The 22,378-nt window shown below is 36.8% G+C and overlaps 1 protein-coding gene across 3 annotated transcripts in view; it reads left to right on the forward strand.

Annotated features, from left to right (window-relative positions):
* Positions 1-11,567: 11,567 nt before the first annotated feature.
* The window catches only part of LOC107554880 (RNA-binding Raly-like protein), a 143,373-nt gene continuing 132,562 nt past the window's right edge, over positions 11,568-22,378 (forward strand). Inside the window, exon 1 of one of the 3 annotated variants that reach the window (XM_016237547.1) lies at positions 11,568-12,600. The gene's annotated coding sequence lies outside the window, so the exon portion shown is untranslated. The remainder of the gene's footprint in view (positions 12,601-22,378) is intronic. The other 2 variants (XM_016237522.1, XM_016237531.1) reach the window with 2 other exon arrangements.

Below are 22,378 nucleotides of genomic sequence, written 5' to 3' on the forward strand. Positions count from 1 at the left end.
ACAATATTAGCCGTGATGATCTTTAGAAGAACGTCTAGTGTTTGGTTTCCTAATTGACACCATAATGCCCAGTCCGATTTGTTTTGGATAATGCCGGACCATGTGTGAGAGAAGAGCGTGTGGAATTCTGCGGCCCCCTAATGTCTGCAGCCATCTGGCTGTGGCCGGTTCGTCTCTCTCCGAGTGCTGCTGAGCATACACAGTAATTACAGGGACCCGGCCCACCCAAGCATGACAAACTAACAGCGTTCACTCTCTAGGACTCTTCCAGCAGAATCCTCATCACTTCATCTCTTTCTTTTTACTCCCCCCCCCCACCCCCACACCCCATTCGGTTTCTCTCTTGCTCCATGTGATAAATATTTATGGGATAAAATGCGTGCTGGCATCGTTTACAGCCCACTGACACTGAGTGGAGAAATTTGCAAGGATACATGACCAAACCATCACACCCAACCTCCCCCATCCCACCTGCCTCTCGCACCCTACAGAGAAGAAACGCCCCGCTGACAGAATCCACAAACGTTCCAATTAGAACCCCAAAGATCGTCGTAGCTAAACGAAGAACTTTTCTTTCTTTAGAAGAGCCCCAGTGTGCTGGTGCTTCGAGGCAAGACAGCCGAGGTGAATAGGGTAAGAATTTTTAACTAATAGATATCACAATATCTCCCTAGTTGATTGATTACATTAAGAATTGCAGACATTTTTTGTATTACAAGTTTAAATGTTAAAATATGCAAATGAGGCAGTTTAATTAAATATGCACACATTTGCATAAAATGAATAAACATGGATAAAGCCAGGTTCAAAATACATGATGTTGACATATTAGAGTCAAAGGTTTTTACAGAAGGGATTTTGGATATCTCTTTTTATCGTTTCAGAAATCATAAAATACTGTCAGCAGCAAGAATATATATATATATTTAACATGTTTTTAGGAGTAAAATGTTGTACAGTATAGAATCAGGCAAATGATGTATGTATAAACCCCTCTGTAAAAACCTAAAGAACATAGGGAAGGTTTTTTGCTCGGTGCATGAGGAAAAAAAATAATTTTGAGAAAATGTCCTTTAAAGATACAATATGTATTATCTACAGATGCAAATAGATTAAGTGTAATAAAATAAACAATTAAAAGTTAATTTTTTCTTCAACTCTCAAAATTGACCAGTGTATGAAAAAACAAAGTTGTTCACCAAAAAAATTAAAATTGCCATCATTTACTCACCCTCATGTTGTTGTGACCCTGTTTTACTTTTTTCTATGAAACAGAAAATGTGATGAATGTCCAAGCTGCTGTTTTCCATACAGTAAAGTGGGAAGTTTTTCCTGCCTTAATGTCTCAGTTGTTTCTCCTAGAAAGAAGTGAGATTAAATGAAGAAAAATGTAAGACTCCTGCCTTCTGTTTTTTTTTTACCCGAGTTGCTGACCCCCTCAGGTATCTCCTCGAGTTTCAGAGGAGATCTCACAGTATGAATTCTTCCAAGACCAAATGATCTAAACTGCACTATCCATATTCTTGACTCCTAAAAATTCAGGTTCCAAAGGGTTTTTTTGCCATAGAAGGTCCATTTTGGGTTTCCAAAAGAATCTTTCAGTTAAAGGTTCTTAAAAGAAACGATTGCTTTTGGCATGACCAAATGCAGAAGCTCCTATGACACCACTTTGACAGACAGGTTGACCTGTGACCAGGCTCCGCCCCACCTATATCAGTCAGGTCGACCCCTGCCGAAGTCATTATAGAGAGATTTCTTCCCGTACCCATGCAAGGAGGGAAGTGCTGGTGAAACACCTCACTCTGTTATCAAAGAACCCGAGTTTACGTTAAGTAACCCACTGTTCTTTTTCTAACTTCGCTCAGTGTTTCACTATGGGAGATATAGACCACTCCTGGATTGCACCCATATCACTGCTATACAACAAAACAATTAAACTGGCACCGACCTGCCGGCTTCCAGCACTGCGTGTGCTAAGGATGGCTCAGACACGTCTAACCTATAAACCGCACAAAAGTATGTGGTGTAGCCCAACTTGCTGCTGAATAAATATCTTGAACAGAAACTCCCCATGTAAGTAAAAGTAAGGCCCATGATGTAGCCATCCCTCGAGTGCAGTGGGTTCTCAAGCCCTTAGGCGGTGTAATACCCTTGCAGATATAAGCTAAAGATATAGCATCTATGATCCAATGAGACAGCTGTTGACGAGACAACGGCTTCCCTTTGTGAGGAGTAGCCCACGACACAAACAGCTGGTCATGAGTCCTAAAGCCTGCTGTTCTCCTCACATACATATGAAGAGCCTAAGATACCGAAGATAATGAATTCAACTTTTGCTCCTCCGGAGAAGAGAACGGAGGAGGGTGAAAAGCTTCAAGTTCAGTAGATGGGCACCTATATGCTGAGTCAACTACCTTAAGTACAAAAGCCTGGTTAGGACGAAAGGAAACCTTAATGAGCCCTTGAGCGAACTGCAAACATGATGAGCTAACAGACAAAGCCTGCAAGTCACTCACATGCTTAGCTGTTACTAAGGCTATGAGCAGCACCATCTTAAAAGAGAGAAACTTAAGCCCAACTCCCTCCAATGGCTCAAAAGGGTGTTGAGAAAAAGCTTCTAGGACGATGGATAAATCCCATAAAGGAACCATCTGTCTAAATACCGGTCATTTACGGTGCGCCCCTTTCATAAAACGACTTATCAAAGGGTGCTGGCCTGCCGATTTCTTGCCAAAACCTACATGACAAGCCGAAAGCCTTCCCCTTATCTAGAAGATCTTGAAGAAAGCATAAAATATCCCTCACTGAGCATTGAAAAGGGACAACATATGACCCTGCTCACCCCATTCTTCAAAGACTCGCCATTTATTGCTATAAAGTGTGCGAGTAGAGGAGGCTCTTGACCGATGGAGGCAGACCTGCTGCATTCAAATTCCACCTCTCACGAACCAAACCCAGAGAGCTATCCTGTCTAGGTGAGGGTGGTAAATCCCCCCCCCTCCCCCCCCACCTGAGACAGGAGATCCCTCCATGGCCTGACAGCAGTTTAACTATCTCGGCCACCCAATGTAGGATGGAAGGCCAGCGTGGAGCTATCAGTATTCATGACAGACACTGTTCCCTCACAGTGGGGGAAATTAAGTTCAGATGAGGGAATGCATAAAGAAGGACGTCTGGACATGGGTGGGCTAGAGCATCCACACCCAGTGGTGCAATGGCTTTCATCCGAGAGAAATACATAAAGTGCACGGACTGCCCCACGTATTTATACATCCTCTGATATATCGACGCGGTCAGCCGCTCCATTTTACTTGGCAGCGAAATCTTGAGAGGAAGCAGAAATAGATTCGGATGGAGGTGATAGACCACTGAAGACTCTACCGCTGGGGGTCCGGCTAATCCCAGCTCCCCCATCCCTTGAATCTCCAACATGGAACACCCCTTGGTAGGAAGCTTGCTCTTAAAGGGGCTGAGTGCACGGACTGCCCCACGTATTTATACATCCTCTGATATATCGACGCGGTCAGCCGCTCCATTTTACTTGGCAGCGAAATCTTGAGAGGAGGCAGAAATAGAGTGCCGATTCGGATGGAGGTGATAGACCACTGAAGACTCTACCGCTGGGGGTCCGGCCAATCCCAGCTCCCCCATCCCTTGAATCTCCAACATGGAACACCCCTTGGTAGGAAGCTTGCTCTTAAAGGGGCTAGTAACGTTTTTTCTTAGTGTAACATTTTAATAATCTAAAGAACCTTTTACAACTATAAATAACATTTTATGCATCCAAGGTTCCATGGATGCCACAGGGTTCTTCATTAAACCAGATGCCAATAAATAACCTTTATTTTTAAGAGTGTATATTATTTGTCTCAATGGTGTGTCTTTTTATTTTTTTCCTACAGATTTTTAGGAGACCCGTCTGAGATGGTTAAAACATTCATCCTCAGCTATAAAAGAGCAACATCTGAGCAACTCGAGAACCCAAAACTGGAAATATGGTTCCTGATGAGAAGAGAAGTGGTGCTGCAGAGAACCAAGAGCCTTTAATAAGTATAGCACTCAGTATGCAAAGATTATTCAAAGCCTTTTTATAGTAGGTTTTCACAGGGATCTTTCACTCAATTTCTAACAATTCACACAGTCTCACATATTTCTGCTTTACAGTCATTAAGTTCAGTTCTCGAGTGTTAAGCCCGAGAATGAAATGTTGAAGACTTCGGGATGTGGAGATTTTCCTCACTATGAAGATATTTAAAGGATCCTCCCTCAGTATAATTGACACGTTCTCTGCGAATATATGCTACACTTTACTGTCCCATGTGTTTTTATGAGAATTTTATTATATTTTCTGTTATTATAAGGGGCTTTAAACCCATAAACCAAATAATAAAATAAATCATAATACTTTATCATATTGTATTATATTAATTTGTAGTAAATACAACTATTTTATAATAAAATGTAATTATTAAAATGTAATATATATATATATATATTTTTAAATTTCATAAAAAAATAATGTAGTCAGACCTCCTGAGAATCAAGCTTTTCTCAAGGCGACACTTTTAATTGATCTTTTGCTGAAACAAAACCAATACTTTAGGAGTTTCTGACCCAATTTTGTAGCCTGTTTATGCCCAGTGCCAACTAATAAAAGATTCAACGCTGCTAATTGAGATTGATTCGACTGTTTATGGGCTGTTAAAGAAGAAAATTATAGGCATTATGTAGAACAGCTCTGACAACTTGACTCCTTCAGCACAGATAGCTTACAGTCGGTAAATGAAGCTCTTTGTTGATAATCGTACACGTGCATAGCAATTTGGTTGCCAGGAGACTTCTTTTGTTGATGACTGAACACCTGCAGAGCCAACAGTGGCATTTGCGTGTCTTTATACATCATCTTCTGAGCGTCAGACAATGAAATGCCTTTATGTTCGCAAGTCAAAGGGATCAAGTTGGAATGTCCCACTTTGAATGGACTGCAGCATCGTCCCACTAGTCTTCAAGCCGCATTCAAATCTTCAAAATTAAACATCCGAGTGTCTTTTAAAATCAGCAGCTGCCATTTATTGTTTATTTTCAATTAAAAGAGCAATCTCATTGGTTTACGAGGCAGGATATGCATGGAGCAACTACCAGCTAATTAGTTAATTACACCAGCAAAGACTATAAAACATGTGAAAGTTACTATAAATTGTATATTATGTTTAAATGTCAGTGGAGAAAGAGTCTTGCTTGATTCCCACTAGGAATGTGAACACATCTGCTTGCTAGGATCTCGATTTTCTCGAATCTCTTAGAAGAATTGCTCCCATGGTCTCTAATATGCACATGAAAGAAAGGCTCGCATCAGATATGTGCCAAAAGAGCATTGAGCAATGCATTTCTCAGCCCTGCCGTGGCATTTGTTACTAATTCAAAAAAACACAAAACAATCACTGATGTCAAAGCTGCATCCAAAACGATGCCCAGTTTAAATATTGCAGTATGTTTACATCAAAGTCCTTTTAAGACAAGTCATGTCACTCGGCGGCCATCTTTGAAACGCCTCTCGGGCATGCAAGTGCAACTCCTATCTCTTTGAATGGGGAAACATCAAATTCTCCAAAACTGTTCACTAAGCTTACGATTAAATTTCATATTTGAAATCACCAAAGAAATCTGACAACAACTGTGTCATAAATGTTGTTACTTTTGTTCAACTAGCTTATTTTTCAGGCTAGATCAGCCAGTGCGCATGCGCAGTCCTAAGAGCAGGTCTCAGAGCACTGACTGTTTCTATAGCAACCGGGACTTCTAACGGCAGCTGCAGTGACACGCTGACTTTACCGATTAGTGATTGGCTCTTTCATTCAGAAGGCGGGGCTTCTTGCGATTGAGCGGCCATATTGAGCGTTGCATTTTTCCCCATTCAAAACTATACGAGTGACACGTCTTGGGTATTCTATAGTCTTTGGTTTACATGGATGATCTTAAACTAGTTATGCATTGTTAAATAAGGTAATGTAAGCTCATTAAGACCTTTTATGTTTTTGCAGCTCTTTGGTGATCTTTTTTTATGTCAAAAGTGGAGAAAATCCTGCATCTTTCATAATGTAAGCACTGTTGTTTGCCGTTTTTTTATATTAAGCTATCAGCAATTTGTTGTACATCTAAACAGTTAAATAGAACTACAGTGCTAGTCAAAATGCTGTAAATAAGTTAATTATGATAAAAAAATGATTACAAGGAAAAAAATCTGTCACATCTTTCACTGTTTGATTGGCAGAGCCATGAGAGAGCGGGTCACCTGTTTCCTTGAGCAAAGAATGGCGTCTGTCAGAAAGAAAAAGGCAAAGCTGGAGAGACTGGCAGAATGAGAAAACGAAAGATAGAGAGGGAGAAAAAATAGAGAGGCACTGGAGGGTCGATCGAGAGAGAGAGAGAATCCACTGGGGTGGAATAATCTCCACCAGGAGCAAAGTGAAGACCATCAAGCACATTTCACATGCAATTTAGTGTGACGCGTCTGATGAAAACTGTCATAACCAGAGCACTCTAATTTACAAGCTTAAGAGCATGATGTCTTTCAGTTGAATCTCAGGGCCAAAGCGTGGCGTTGGGCAGAAGCGTGCGCCAGCGTAAGCGTACGAGAGCGGTGTGAAGCGTCAGACATCTGGAGGGGCCGTCGGGCTGAGAAGGTCTTGAATGTAATATGAGGATTTGCTCGCAGAAAGTTCAAATTGTCTTGACGCCATCGAAGGTGCAAGTTTAGGGAGGGACAAGTCAATTGCTACACTGCACTGCACGTAGAACACACTTCAGAAGAGTGCCAAGACTGGCTTGTGCTGTTTTTTCTTTTTTTGTAATCTTTTATAAATCATTCATTCGGTGTGGCCACATCTCGCCAACCCCATCCTCTTGTTTTTAAGGTTATTTGTTTAGATTGCCCCAGGTAACTCTTATTAAAGCAATACTGATGCAAGCTACACATCCCAGATCCTCTAAATCCTTCTTCATTTCGAAAGATTATGACTTCAGTCCCAACCGGATCTTGGAATTGATTATTGCAACCCAAAATTACTGATTTTGCAGCAAACATTCAACAAAATTGCCATTTGAGACTGTATATCTATTTTGCAGTGAATCATCACAAAAAAATTTAATTATAGATTGATAAATAGTTGGATTATAGTTAATATAATAGTGATGAATACATTTAACTGCAAATATTTTACTGCATAAGGCTCACATGTGCATATATAGTTTTATTTTACCACTGTATATTTTTAACAATTATTATTTGAAATTAAATAATTTGATTTAATATTAATTTATTAGATAATAATTATTTCTCTTATTTTAGTCTTTGTTTTCTAGGGGGAAAAAAACAAGAGACTGCAAGTCAAACCTGGGCTCTCCTACACACTGACTAAAAAACTAATGTTATGTGTAAGCTGGTGATTATTTTGATGGTTAAAACTGATTGGAAATTGTGGTCTTTACATTAAGATCAGTGACTGGCAAAATATGTTTTAGTTTGGAATAAATGTCTCAGTTTGAACTGTGGGAGAAACTTCAACATATTTTTTCCTGGTGCATTTCGGACGCATTTTCCCTCAAGCTTCTATTTCATGGCACTAATAGGCCATTAACAGATAAGATAAATTTTATGAGTCCATTAAGGAAGTGTAAGTTAAATGACAATCGAAGGGTCAAGTCATTGTAATTTCCCATGATAGTCCAGTGGTGCAGGTTGAGTTGGCGGACATAATTGGCTTTGCTCGTTCTGCTCTAGGGAGATGCCTTCAGGCTTGTGTCTTTGCAGTCGTTTATTAACATTTAATACGTACGCTTTTTTTGACTTCCGTCAGACATAGGACCAAGCCCTCTCTCTTCACTGCAGCGTGTTTGCCGGCATCCATGTTTAATACAGAGTAGTCAGCTCTGGAAACATCACCCCGCTGATCTCAAGGCCATGTGGAGGGGGAGGTGAAGGTGATGGCAGCCCTCGTTTGTCGCATGCGTGACACTTTGTGCTGCTCATCTAAGTCAGCTGAACCTGCTTTATCGTCCTCCACCAGTGAACAACCTGAATCCACAGGACCCACAAAGAAAACAGTCAAATTAGTTTGGATTTTGAAAGTTATTTACAAAAGTGATGCTTTTAACAATACTGTTTTTTTACAGAGAACCCGTACATATATACGGAATATATAGGAATAGTTCATCCAAAAAGGAAAATTTGTTGAAAATGTACTCATCCTCAGGCCATCCAGTATGTAGATGAGTTTGTTTCTTCATCAGAACAGATTTTGAGAAATTTAGAATTACATTACTTGCTCACCAATGGATCCTCTGCAGTGAATGGGTGCCGTCAGATTGAGAGTCCCAACAGCTGATAAAAATGACTCCAGTACATAATTTAACATCTTATAAAGTGAAAAGCTGCATGTTTGTAAGGACACAAATTAAACATTAAGATATTTTTACATTCAAACCATTGCTTCTAAAATACAAGTCATCTACTGTATCTGTAATATTGCTGTCTTCAGTGAAGAAGTCATCGTGTCTGAATCAGGAGAGAAATATGCATAGATCAAGCACTGTTTACAAGCAAAAACATTTCTAAACAAATATGTCAGTGGATTTTGATGTGAGAGATCAAAAGAGGATGGACTTTTTCACTGAAGGAAGTGTTATTATAGATTATGAACTCATATTTTGGCCATTGTTTAATGTTAAAATGCCTCAATGATGAATTTGTTTCTTATAAACACAGCTTTTCACTTCATAAGCCATTAATTGGAGTAGTGTGGACTTTTATGTTTTTATCAGCTGTTGGGACTCTCATTCTGACGGCACCCATTCACTGCAGAGGATCCATTGGTGAGCAAGTGATGTAATGCTACATTTCTCCAAATCTGTTCGGATGAAGAAACAAACTCATCTACATCTTGAATGGCCTGAGGGTGAGTAAAATTTCTCATTTTTGGGTGAACTATTTCTTTAATCTTAAGAGAGCAAAATGGGGCCAACAGTGACAATAAAAAATGAAGAATTCCCTGAAGTGAGAAAAAGAAACTTGGTAAGCAAGATAAAAAATAAAACAAACAAAAACACCCCTATGGAGAAGAAGCCATCTGCCTGTGCTAGGCACGCATTTCTAAAAATGAATCATCAATCTGTTCTTAAACTATAGTAAACAATTGCACGACACCAACACTGTGCTGAAAGGCAGCAACCTAGAAAATAAGAATCCACCTATGTGGCAATAAAGGAAATGAAGTCCATATTGCATATAAATCAGTGCAAGAAAAACATCCGACTACTCCAGTCAGGCCACCGACTGGGCTTTGGCCATGCAGAGAATTGCGTTATAGAAATTTCTTCTATTTCAAATGCGGTGATAAACTCAAAGCACCATGAAACAATAAAATCCGCTGACCAAAGAGCCACTGTGTCACCTGCTCTGTTCTTTGGCAGCTCGGAGTGTTAGTGCTAAAACTCGCTCTTACGTAAGCATATGCCGAGATCATTGCATTTCTGCAATAATTGCCTAGAAACATTCCTAAGCGCCAAACTTCATCTGGTTGAAGACTCTGAACAATAGAGATTAGAATGCATAAAGCCTGCTCTTATGAACTGAAATAAGAAGCATGCACTCTAGTTGTGCTGTCAGACATTGTGTTCATTTCATTACAAAAAGATTTGCAAATATTTGCAGTTTCATCCAGTCACTCTTTGATTTAAAACAAAGAATCGTGGGATTGGGCCCCAGCGTTGCAATAAAGCCAACAGAGCAAATACAATAACGTATGATCTGTCAGCGAACACAATGTACACACAAAGCCCAAAAGAATACGCTTCCCTCTATCCTGATATTTATATTTTTTCTATTTTATTGCAGCCCACGCACCGCTGAAAGATGCCTGATTTCTTGAATGCTCTGAATCAGCTGATAAATAATGCATACACATTTATTGATTAATATTTCACTAGGTGGAGGCTGCTGAGGAATTCTTCAGCAGGCCAATAATGCCTTGCGTGATAAACATCGACTCTGGCCAGTGTGCTTTCCTCCCATTGACTCCAGGATTCGAAGGGACGTACGTTAGCGATTGAATCTGACAGTATGGTATTACAGCTCATAACAATTTGTGCATCTTACTGCCTCTAATGACACTTGTGGTTATTGGCAAAGTGAAGGTTAATGAGCTGTGGGTGGTCATCAGTGCTTCACATCTAGCAATAAGTTAATAAAATATCAAACCACTGAATGTATTTGCACAGTCCAAGGCTGTGCGTGTATTTCTTGGCTTGGTCCTCTAAAAAAAGGCTTTTGGACCAATGCCATCAGAGTAAATGATCAAGGGCAACTCAAACTCCGGAAACTTCAGGGAAAAAAAACTAAGCCCAGCACTGCAACAACCTATCAGCCTTAACCTCAGCTGCATGTTCTCTGCAGTGTGTCTCCCATGTTCTACCTGGTCAGGCATGATAAGCTTACAAACTCCATCACAGTCCCTGTATTATGCATGGTTTGTTCAGCCTCAACATAGCGCCGTGTGTAGAGATGTTGTGGTTGACCATGTCCCACATTGTTAAATTTATTCTCAATATGTATCAAACGAATTATTACACTATTGCTCGATCTATGTGTCGTCTGAAACTGAAAATAGTAGTGTTATGCTTCACAGTAGCATAATGTTATCTTTTCTCCTATTCTATTGAATGACCACAAGCATAGAAGTTATACTTATAGCACAAGCAGTATCAAAACATTAATTTGAACACTTAAAAAGGCTCATTTGAACGCTGTTAGTGCTATAGAACACTAAATTTTTCTCTCTCCATGTAGGCAATGCTTTTGACATCAAATCGCCAATTAGCTAGGATATGAACCGGTGGGTGGTGAGCCAAAGAAAAATAACAATGCTAAATGCTAATAATAAAACAGAATGTGAATTAAAAATGAATGCAAATAAAACCTGTGGTACACAGAGGGGGAAAAAAATGAAGCTATATTCACAGGTGCCATATTGCTGTGGCTATAACTTTGCTGTTTTACAAAATGTATAAAATGCCCACTTTTCCTATTCAGTCTCCGTCATGCAAATTTGGAATTTTGCATATCTATCTATCTATCTTGCTTCTATTTCACTCTGTTTTACCACACAACAATGTTTTCTTTTTAGGCTACATGAGGGGAATTTTTTTTTTTTTGGCATCTGAATGCCAATTATCTGGGATCTTTTAAAGGTTGTATGCATTTCATTATGATTTAATTATCCTATTTTCCTTTTATATAGAAAAGACGAGATAACACGGCAATGGAGAGTCTGTAGGTTAGCTTAAAATGCTGCCCCTTCATTTTGACGTGATAAATGTTACGGGGGGAATGTACTGATGCTGCACGACGCTATTTGCATCAGATAAACGTATGTAAAAAAAAAAAAAAACCCCAGCAAGGGACTAAAACTGCCTTTCATTACGTTATTAACGACATTAACCAAGATGTATTATCTCACGCAAGCGCACACACACACATACATACACACCTCACATTACTTGTTTATCGTCACAAAACATAAAGACGAAGAGCAAGAACAACAAAGACGGCGTTGAGAGGCTCTCTTTAGACGTTACGTTGAGTCTGACATCATGGGAGCTCCGCAAGCTTAAAAGAGACGGTAAAAAATACAACGGGAGAATCACAGAAGGCTCTCAGTGTGGAATGATAACGGCGTCTCCTGTCAGCTCCTCTTCCCGCCGCTCAAGGCAGCAGCAGTCACGTGACAGCAGCGAGGGCTCACAGACTGAGAGAGAACGAACGCGCTTCATTCGCCATACTGTGTTTTGTGCCATAACGCATTTTTATCGCAACATTTTACTCCCACTCGGTGAGTACGTTTCCAGGCCTTTTTGTAACCCTTTTTGTCTTTTCACTTGCTCTTTTTTTTATTTTTTTCTCTCTCCTTTTGCTGGGGTTTGAGCGTTGAGATTTGAAAAAGTGTTGTTTTGAGGCGTTTTTCGATCCGTACCTCAAGTTTTTAGTATGCAGTGATTCCTATCGGGGCTATTCAGTACTGAGTGACACTGGCCAAGTACGTGCTTGCAGTCGTGTGAAATCATGCAACTGGTTTTTAAATGGCCATGGCAGGTATATTTTTACGTATGTACGATGATATTTGTTTTTAACCCTTTTTGCTTTTTTGTTCTCTGCCATAGACTTTTGCTGTAGATATGCTTTGCTTGTATTTTGCGCGGTTGTTTAGGAGAGTTTTGTGATTTTGATGTCACCGAGCGAAGCATTTGGCTTTTATTTTGGTCTTTTCTTTACCTGAAAGTCATTTTCAGACCTGGTGACGTTTTAATGGAAACTTTTCTTGCAGCATACCTGTCACGTTTGTTTATTTTTGCTGGTTTTTCTTTCATTTTTTTAATGCCTTATCCTTTTGCAGATGCTTTTAAGGTGAAGTGATTTTTGGAGGTGCGCATTTTTCACGTAGATGATGCAAATTAAGGTGTCTGTGAAGGGAATAATTGTTTCTTTGGGGAAAATATCAATCAGTGCGTCTTTGCTTTCACCGAAGATGAACAGACTCTCCTTTGCAGGTATATAAGGACAAGAAATCAAACCTTACAGCACATGTTTGTTTGCAATAAAAGCAAGGCGATTCTGAAATGTAAATCTATGAATGATGTATTCTTTGGCTGTGAGGTTTATCATCAAATACACATCTGTAGTTGTGCTTGTGCATAATAACCACATTGCAAGTGAATGTGAAACTAAGTGGAACCTCTGTAAATCATACCGTTATTGTTGTGTAGATCTCTCACTCACCTTATGTGGATTTTATAATGATATATTTAAAAGAGTCATCTCATACATCATTTACTTTATAACTGTTCGAATGCATGGTAAGGTAAGCAAGCAGGTCCTACTATCTGTATTTTAGATATAATCTTCAGCAATTTCAGATTGTAACCATGTGTTGGATGCCAAATATTGTGAGGTTTGGATGATTTCTGGTGAACACAAAATATATATGGCTCTACAGACCAGCAGAGCACATTTAATTGCAGGTCAATTGAATCCACAACATTACATAAAAGGCTTAAAAACACATGTAGATGTCTCAGAAGAAAGAGTAATGAGCATGTTAAACTGAAATCTCAAAAGAGATCCAACATGCTGTTCCTTTCAGCACCATGGACAGCGAATGGGTTCACAAATAGCATTTCAGCACTTAGCAAATAAGAACAGACAACTTTTCATGCCATCTATTATGTACAACGAGGAAGCTTTTATAGAATCTAAAGCTTATTTTAAGATCTGTCTGCTTAAAGGGATAGTTCACCCAAAAATGAGTAAAAATCCATTCACTCACCCTCAATTCGTATGGGGTCTGATATGGACAAAAACAGTTAAATTATTCCTCGAAATATCTTCTCTTGTATTCCACAGAAGAAAATAAGTCATACAAGTTTGGAAAGACATCAGGGTGAGTAAACATTTTGGGGGTGAACTATCCCTTTAACTTTCTCCTTTCTAAACATGTATTTTACTGAAAGCATTCTGTGCACATGCTTTCCCACAGTTCCTAAAAGCAGTGATCAGTGACACAGCAAGGTGTGTGTGTGGGTGGGCATGGCAATAACTGCTGTTGTGCTTTGTTTTTTTTCATCTTAAGCTTCACCTATTCCGGTTAGCCCCCAGAATATCTTTAGATTCTGTCTTAATGTCAGGCGCTGTAGTGATTGTGAAGGTGCGCCGCTGCATTGAGATGTACATGGCGTGTGTTGAAAGGTGCCTCTGCTGCGTTGATAAATGTCTCTTTCTCTGTCATCCCTCCAGCTGGGTGTTATGATAGCCGGCGTTACTTCCTGCGGTGTCGTCTCAGCCCTCCAGGCAATTTTCCTCTGTTATCTGGGCGTCGCACATGAGAGCTATAAATGAGGGTTGAGAAATATAATAGCTCATGTGTGGAGATGGCTTTGCACTCATGAATAAAACATCCTTCCGTTAGTAAAGGACTGTTTACGCTGGACATTGTGCCTGCCATCTGAGTAGAGCTGGACTTTGTGTGTGTGTTGGCTGACTAATTTGCCTCTACTTTGTAATTTTTGGTGCACGTTTTGTTAGTTGATTTGTATTTCCTGATCTGCTTAAGACTGGCATTGTTATTGATATCAGTTGTCTCCTTGCAGACATTACAGCCAGATGTTCTTCTGTACCCAGAATGTCTTGGTCTCAGATTCTCACACTGCCAAAGCAACAGGACGTAAAGGATCAGAGTTGAAACCCCTTTGAACTGCAGTCTCTGATCTGTCACAGAGGGAAAAAAACAAGGCCTGTTAGTGACATAGGATGGAATGTTAGGATGGAAACCACAGAGGTTTGAGTCTGTTGAGTTGTTTCAATTACTTTTCACTGATTTTAGTTCACTCCAAAATTAAAATAATCTCATCAATTACTCACGTTGAAACACAGAAGCTATATTAAAATACGAAATAAAAAGCAGCTCTTTTTAATTGTAATAATATTTCATTATATTACTGTTTTACTGTATTTTTTAATCAAATAAATGCAGCCTTGGTAAGCATAAGAGACTTCTTTCAAAAATATAAAAATGTCTTACTAACCCCACACTGATTGTGTATATGAGTCATTTTATAAAAGAGAATTGGGTTGCGAATGTTGTTTTTATTTAGACTTTAGCTGATCTCTGTTACAGACATAGGAAACGTTGGGATGGAAACTGCATACATTTGATTCAGTTGAGTTGATTCCAATGAATTTTGTACTGCTAGATTGATTATTGATTATTTTATAGGTATAGTTCACTCCAAAATGGACATTCTGTCATCATTTACTCACAGCACTGTATGACTGTCTATATTCCTTCTGTGAAACACAGAAGATATTTTGATGAGCATTGCTTCTCAACAATTCACTTTAATTCTATAAACTACAATACACAATACATTTTTTAAAATATCTTATTTTGTGTTTTACAGGTTTAAAATAACGTGGGGTAACCATGCATTTGACTTCTGTAAAGCAATACACTGAAAAAAAAATAGTCTTAAACGTTTTTCACTCAGAATATGCTGGTAAATTCCACAAAAAAAATAAAAATTTCTTATTTTGTGTTTTACAGGTTTAAAATAACGTGGGGTAACCATGCATTTGACTTCTGTAAAGCAATACACTGAAAAAAAATAGTCTTAAACGTTTTTCACTCAGAATATGCTGGTAAATTCCACAAAAAAAATAAAAAAATAAAAAAACAGCAAGCAATGCACTGAAATAAATGTGAAATTTTGAAGTAGAAAGACTGAAAAAAGTTAACTTTGAAAAAATCATTTTTACTATGGGGTTAAAATATGATTTTGTCTATGGAGATTTGATTACTGTGTGCACCTATAAATGGCATTACATTATTTCGTTAACAATGGGAAAGTTTATATAATGTCATTCACTACAACATAGCACCTAAATAGCTATTTAGCTGAAAAATTGGTGTAGAAACATGAATGCCACTCACTCAGAAATTTCTAGTAAACGTCACAAACATTTTCTTGTAAAACATAATCCACTAATCGACTTTTTTCTTTTTTTCTTTTTCCCCACACTGGTTAAAATGATTATACTCCACCTGCGTGACCTAGGTGACATCAGATGAATTGGAAAGTAGTTTAGATGACAACAATTCATCAAACTTTTTTGTTTTGTTTAGTATTTGAAATATTGTGCACTGATTAATTGTGCACAAAATACTATTAATATATTATGAAAGTACATTTTGATTTGAATAATTAATAGTAATTTTAATAATAATTTTAGAAGATTTTATGTTCACTTTTAAAAGTCAAGCATACAATTAAGACATCGTCAGTGTCTTCTTTGACAGTGTTGCCTCATTTAACACAGACATTTTAACAGTGAGATTTCTAAATGATATTCTAATGACTACAAGACTGCATTGCTTTCCTAGACTCATATTCTAATCAACAAAAAACTCACAGTGATGAAGGACATAAATGCTTTTGAGTTCACAATGAGCTTATTTCCTAGCATGGTCATATCTTAATAACAAGCAGAATTAGATAAAAGCTTCTCCCTCTGAAGGACTCTAACCTCTCATGTACCCCTGAGCAGATAAACAGCTCATCCTTGGCGATGAGCACTGGGCTTTTATAAGCTCGCAGGAATCTGTTTCCCTTTTCAGAGCTGTAAATTTGATAAATGGGAGGATTCTTCATTAAATAATCATATTCTGAACAATCAATGCCATTTCTGAAGAACAAGGGCAATCTAACAGAGCTTTTAAGAGCCAATTATGTTAAAGCATTCGAGTTATAATACAGTCCTTAAGCGCAACCTCTTCAGTGACATATGCTACAGTACACCAACATTTCCAATTCTATTGTTTTGTTAACCTCAGTGACATTTTGAGTTTCAGCCAATCATTAGAAGGAGCTCACTGACATGATCAGATCAGAGATTATTAATGTCAATCAGGTTTATATAAGTTTTCGTCCTGCTTCAAAAGCAGAAGGGGCAGTTCAAGACAACATCAAATCAAATCAAAATGATCCCTGTTTACCATATTAATACATATCTGTCTTCATCATTTTTTGCCCAAATGACTTTCAGGCTGCTGTTTTTAACCCCTGCCTTTCAAACACCTATAAAACCACTTTTCATAATCCAATCAATTCCCATAGATAAATATTTTCCAAAACATTTTTCTTGTTGAATATATCCTTTTTCAGTTTATACACTAGTTTTTTTTTGGTGTTTTTTTAAATTTTATTTAATTAATATTTTCATTCAGCAAGAATGCTTTAAATTGATATTTTCTGTCACTCATTAATTAATAAATTGAAAAGTGACAGTAAAGACACATACTTACAAAAAAAAATAAAAATACTTTTAGAAAAATGCTGTTCATCTGAACATAGTTTATCCCAGAATTCTGAAGAAAATGTATCAAGGTTTCCATAAATAAAAAAAAGATTCCAAAAATATTGAATTGTTTTCAACTTTGATAGTAGTTGTAATAATAAGAAATGTTTCTTGAGCAGCAAATCAGCATATTAGAATGATTTATGAAGGATCATGTGAAAATTCAGCTTTGCATCACAGGAATAAATTACTTTTTAAAAATATATTAAAATAGAAAATAGAATATTTTAAATTGTAATAATATTTCACAATATTACTCTTTTTATTGTATTTATATCAAATAAATGCAGCCTTGGTGAGAGACTTCATTCAAAAATATTATTATTATAATTTTTTTACCAACTTTATAGATTAAAATAGATTACGAATGTAGTTGTTGTTTTTGTGGTGGTTTGTTTGACTGTAGTAGAAAACTAGCTGATCTGTGTTTGTTCGTTTTAAGACTCAAGTTGATGGTTCTGAAGAAACATGATGTAAGTCTTTTTAGTTATTTTATTAGAACTGTACTCAGCATATTTAACTTACTGTCAAATATGAATGCAATAATTTATCATAGAATTGATCAGATTCTTTTTCTTCTGTCTTTTTTCTGGACTCAAAGCGCAGCCTCAGAGGCTTCCAATCTCATTCTAGCACAGAAAACAGTTATTTTACAGTGTGTTTAGGCTGACAGCAGGTTAATGGGCTGGACTGAGAGATGTGGCTCGAAGGGGCATCGGTGTAATAAGCGTGTGGTCTGATCTGTGGTTTGATCCTGTCACTTACTCACTGCTGAAGATTCCGTTCCCTCAGCCAATCAGCTCGGAGTCCAGTCTTTAATATGAATGTGTCTACCTAGCACTCGCTTAAGACCTGTTTGGGCACCGGGAGAGGAAATTATCCATCTGCTCTCCACAAACATCTAAGAGGAAGTGTGTCCAAGTTTGCACTTTAAAACTGGACTTTGCACTAATTGCCTGGTTTCCCTCCCATTAATTTCACGATGACATTCGAAAGACTAATTAATATCGGCGAGATGGCACAGAAAGTCTGGCTACTATTTAAGTTTTTGCTCTGTAGACCTCATTTACTTTTTACTCTGACAAGTCGGTCCAGCTGGGATTGTTTCTCACTTAGTTCCAACTAGGGAACATTTTTAATAACCAAACATACACACATGGGCTAGGAAGAAGTCAGCAATTAAGAGCAAAAACTAAATGAAATTTAAAGGTGCGTTAAGTAACTTTCTGGCTGATACAACAGCCGTCTTGGACTTTATCCTGACACTTACTGGTGAGGATGCAGCATTACAGTAAAGAGGAAGTTTTTGTAATTGGATGTGAGAGATTAAACCTATTTACAAGTTATTTTTTTACCAAATAGTTGGGTTATAATATAATATAATATAATATAATATAATATAATATAATATAATATAATATAATATAATATAATATAATAATATCAGTGATTCAGCAACATGAATGTATAGTTTTCTAAAAAGCATATCATTATTATGTTTATTATGAGGGTGTTAAGTCTTTTTATAGCATCTGTAGATTTCAAGTAAATTGAGTTGGAAAATTTCATTCATTTCTGTGCATCTGTTCAAACTGTTTGTTTCAGTGACTTAATTCAAAATTCTGAATCAAGGATTTGTTTATGTCTTCAGTTTAGTCTCCATGTGGCTTTATACATGTTGGTTAATAAATAATTCTGCTGTTTATTATTGTGTATTGTTATTCTGGTGTGTTTTAATTCATGTAAAATACAGATTTATGAATGGAAATGAATTCTTCTAGTGGAAAAATGCTGTAGAAAACATGCCTTGATATTTTTTAATGTACAAATATAAATATTCTATGTAGCAGGTAATATATAATTTTATTTATTATACAGTATTTGATTATTATTTATATATATATATATATATAATATATAATTATTTATTATATATTTGTTTTTGTTTTCTTAATTTTTGAACTATATTACCAATTTTTCTCAGCTGATTATATATATATATATATTAGGCTACATTAGGTTAATAAAAGAAAAATTAGGCCATATTAGGCTATATATGCCACTGTTTTGGTTGGAGTTATCATCTCATGTCAGTATGTGTCATTTTAAACCGTTTTGTCTAAAGTATTCATTCTTTTATGTGTTAAGCTTTTTGTGAAAAAAGTACTTTAAAGCAATAAGAATATTTCAAGAGTAAATTCCAGCAGTAAGTGCTAAACATTTGTGCCCACATGTACAAGTGCAGCCTTGAGAATGTTACATGCCATAAGCGTTAACGTTTATTCCTTACTGGGAAATATTTATACCTCGTTGTCTGTGGCAGATTAAATCATGATTCACTTCATGGAATCAATTTCACAGCCTATTTCAGCAGCACCGTGTCCCGCATCCCACTGATGTCATTTTAGCCCACTATTTGTCTCGCTTGGGATGCACAAGCTTTCCCAATATATTTATCCCTCTCTGTTTATCATACCAGCCCTGCATAAAATCTTCATTAATGCATATGATTGAAACCCCAGCATTACAGTGAGGCGAGGCTTTGTTTGTCTTGCTCCCCGTGCTTTGTACACCTCCTTTTTTGCACGCACACGCACACAATCACAGTCATCTTATATAAGTCGTGTGTTATTTATTAAGGGCAGACCAGCACCTTTCAGAACTCTATTAAGTGCAGATCTCTTGGCTTGTCAACATCAGAGAGAGCTGCGCTCCATCAGCTACAAGAGCTGTCGACTTTAAGACAGCTCCTAAACTATTAGAGTTATACTGTGACAAAGCTGCTCTCGCATACTGTCATACCCTTGTACTGATAAACAGTTGGCCTGTCACGCTCTTGCACTGTTGCGCTACTACACTTTTACTCTCATACTTTGTTTGAGATCTTGGTTCAAACTAGTAGTCGACCAATATCGATGCCAGTGCCATGGGAAGGGCAGGAGATGGCTGATTTAATGTCGATATGGATATTAGAAATATATATTTAAATATTTTTTAATAAATAGCATTATATATATATATATATATATATATAAAATAGTTAGTAATATTGTGTATAGCTAATTTTGTAGTTAATAGTATTGTGTATGTACACTACTGTTCAAAAGTTTGGGGTCAATACGATTTTTTTTATTTTTAAAAGAAGTGTCTAATGCTTACCAAGGCTGCATTTATTCGATCAAAAATACAGTAAAAATGTGAAATATTATTATAATTTAAAATAACTGTTTTTTATTTGAATATATTTTAAAATGTAATTTATTCCTATGATGCAAAGCTGAATTTTCAGCATCATTACTCCAGTCTTCTCAGAAATCAATATGCTGATTAAATACTTTGACTATCTATCTATCTATCTATCTATCTATCTATCTATCTATCTATCTATCTATCTATCTATCTATCTATCTATCTATCTATCTATCTATCTATCTATCTATCTATCTATCTATCTATCTATCTATCTATCTATCTATCTATCTATCTATCTATCTATCTATCTATCTATCTATCTATCTATCTATCTATCTATCTATCTATCTATCTATCTATCTATCTATCTATCTATCTATCTATCTATCTATCTATCTATCTATCTATCTATCTATCTATCTATCTATCTATCTATCTATCTATCTATCTATCTATCTATCTATCTATCTATCTATCTATCTATCTATCTATCTATCTATCTATCTATCTATCTATCTATCTATCTATCTATCTGTCTGTCTATCTATCTATCTATCATATTCTATTTATTTTTACAAAGTACGTCCAAAAAGCTATATGCAGTATTGAAAGTGGCTGAGCAAAACCCTTTTTCCATGTGAGCCGTCTATCCTTACTCATTGCTGAGTCTGAGTGTGTTTGTAAGAGTTTTTTAGAGGAACTGAAAGAAAAGCCTTTCTATAAAGGTGGGAGTTGTTGTTATGACTGAAAGAGAATGCAGGCGTACATCACATATATTCTAGCTACCTTTGTTCCCTTTACTTTTTCTTGACCTTCTCTGTTGCACTGGAGTTTTGTCTCTCTATTTCAGTCTTGCGGTGTGTGTTGTAACTGTAAAGGCTGTAATCATCCTCCCTCATTTATTACTAGAGCAGAGTTTGGCTCCTCCCACTCGCTCCTATGGCTCTGTTAGAGAGAGATGAGAATCAATCATTTCTCAGAGTTATTCCAGGCAACAGATCCAGACTTGCCCACTGGAATACACTGATGCTAGAACAATTGCTAGCTTGTGGCTAACAATTTCTTCATTGCAATATAGTGGTTGTTTTTAGATTCATCCCAGTGAAAGGTTTGTTTACATTCATTCACTGTTTCTTTCTGTAGGTTACATAATCATTCAGTAGGTTCAGTGCTTCTTCACAGCCTGTGCTCACATGTTACTGTCTTTGCTTGCATTGTAGTCAGTCTTTGGAAGATGGAAGATAAAGAGATTTGCTTGCCTAAAAGAGTTAAAATAACAGGCTGTGATCCTTTTTAGGCCTTAATAAATGGTGACCGTTAACATCAGAAGTGCTTATTGTATTGCCTCATCACACTCATGGCCAAACAAAATGAAACCCTGCGCAGGTCCAAACTGGTGAGCAGGTAGTTGTGGGGTACAGATGCTGGTAGAATGGGTAACACTACATCCAAATGTCCATGAGTGATGAATACACAACTACTACTCCATCTGGTTCACAGCAGCAGCAGCTGGGCCAGGCCGAGATCAGCTGGACTTCACCTGGACCTACTGGAACCGTATGCTCAGGCCAGAGATATCAAATGCTAACTGGGTAAATCTCATGAAGACACGCTGGTCACGATTCTCTATAAAATCGAAAGAAAGATATGTTTTTGCTTTGAAGCCTATTTTAGGACCATTTTGATTTATTCGTATTGTGATATTGTTATTAAGGTGATTAAGCACATTTCCCCTGCATATTCTCATTAACAAAATGCATCTGGATATGTGTTTAAGGGTGATTCTCATTACTTTAATATAGAGATGTTCTTACTGTATTACAGTAAATAATTAGTGAAATTATCATAATACAATTATTTTTTTTATTTAAATTATTTTAATACCATGTTTAATTCATTATAGTACTTTAATATAATAGTGAAATTACTGTAATACTATGATTATTTTTTCTTTAAATTATTCATAATACTAAAATTATTACAATACCATGATTTATTTTTTTAAGGCAGCATAAATTACAGCACAATGAATATTACCAAGACATCTAATTATTTTGATTGTTTAATTTAATTTTACATTTATTTTTTAGAATATATCGTTGTTAATTATACTATTACATAAAAATGTTCCTTTAATAATGTAATTCGAATTTGTTAGAAAAAATGTGCTAAATTGTAATGAAAGAAAGTCATCATTTGAAATAATATTAACAATGTTTAAATTGT

The sequence above is a fragment of the Sinocyclocheilus grahami genome, unplaced genomic scaffold, assembly GCF_001515645.1.
Source record: "Sinocyclocheilus grahami isolate Dianchi unplaced genomic scaffold, SAMN03320097.WGS_v1.1 scaffold19.1, whole genome shotgun sequence".
In the NCBI taxonomy this organism is placed as follows: Eukaryota; Metazoa; Chordata; class Actinopteri; order Cypriniformes; family Cyprinidae; genus Sinocyclocheilus; species Sinocyclocheilus grahami.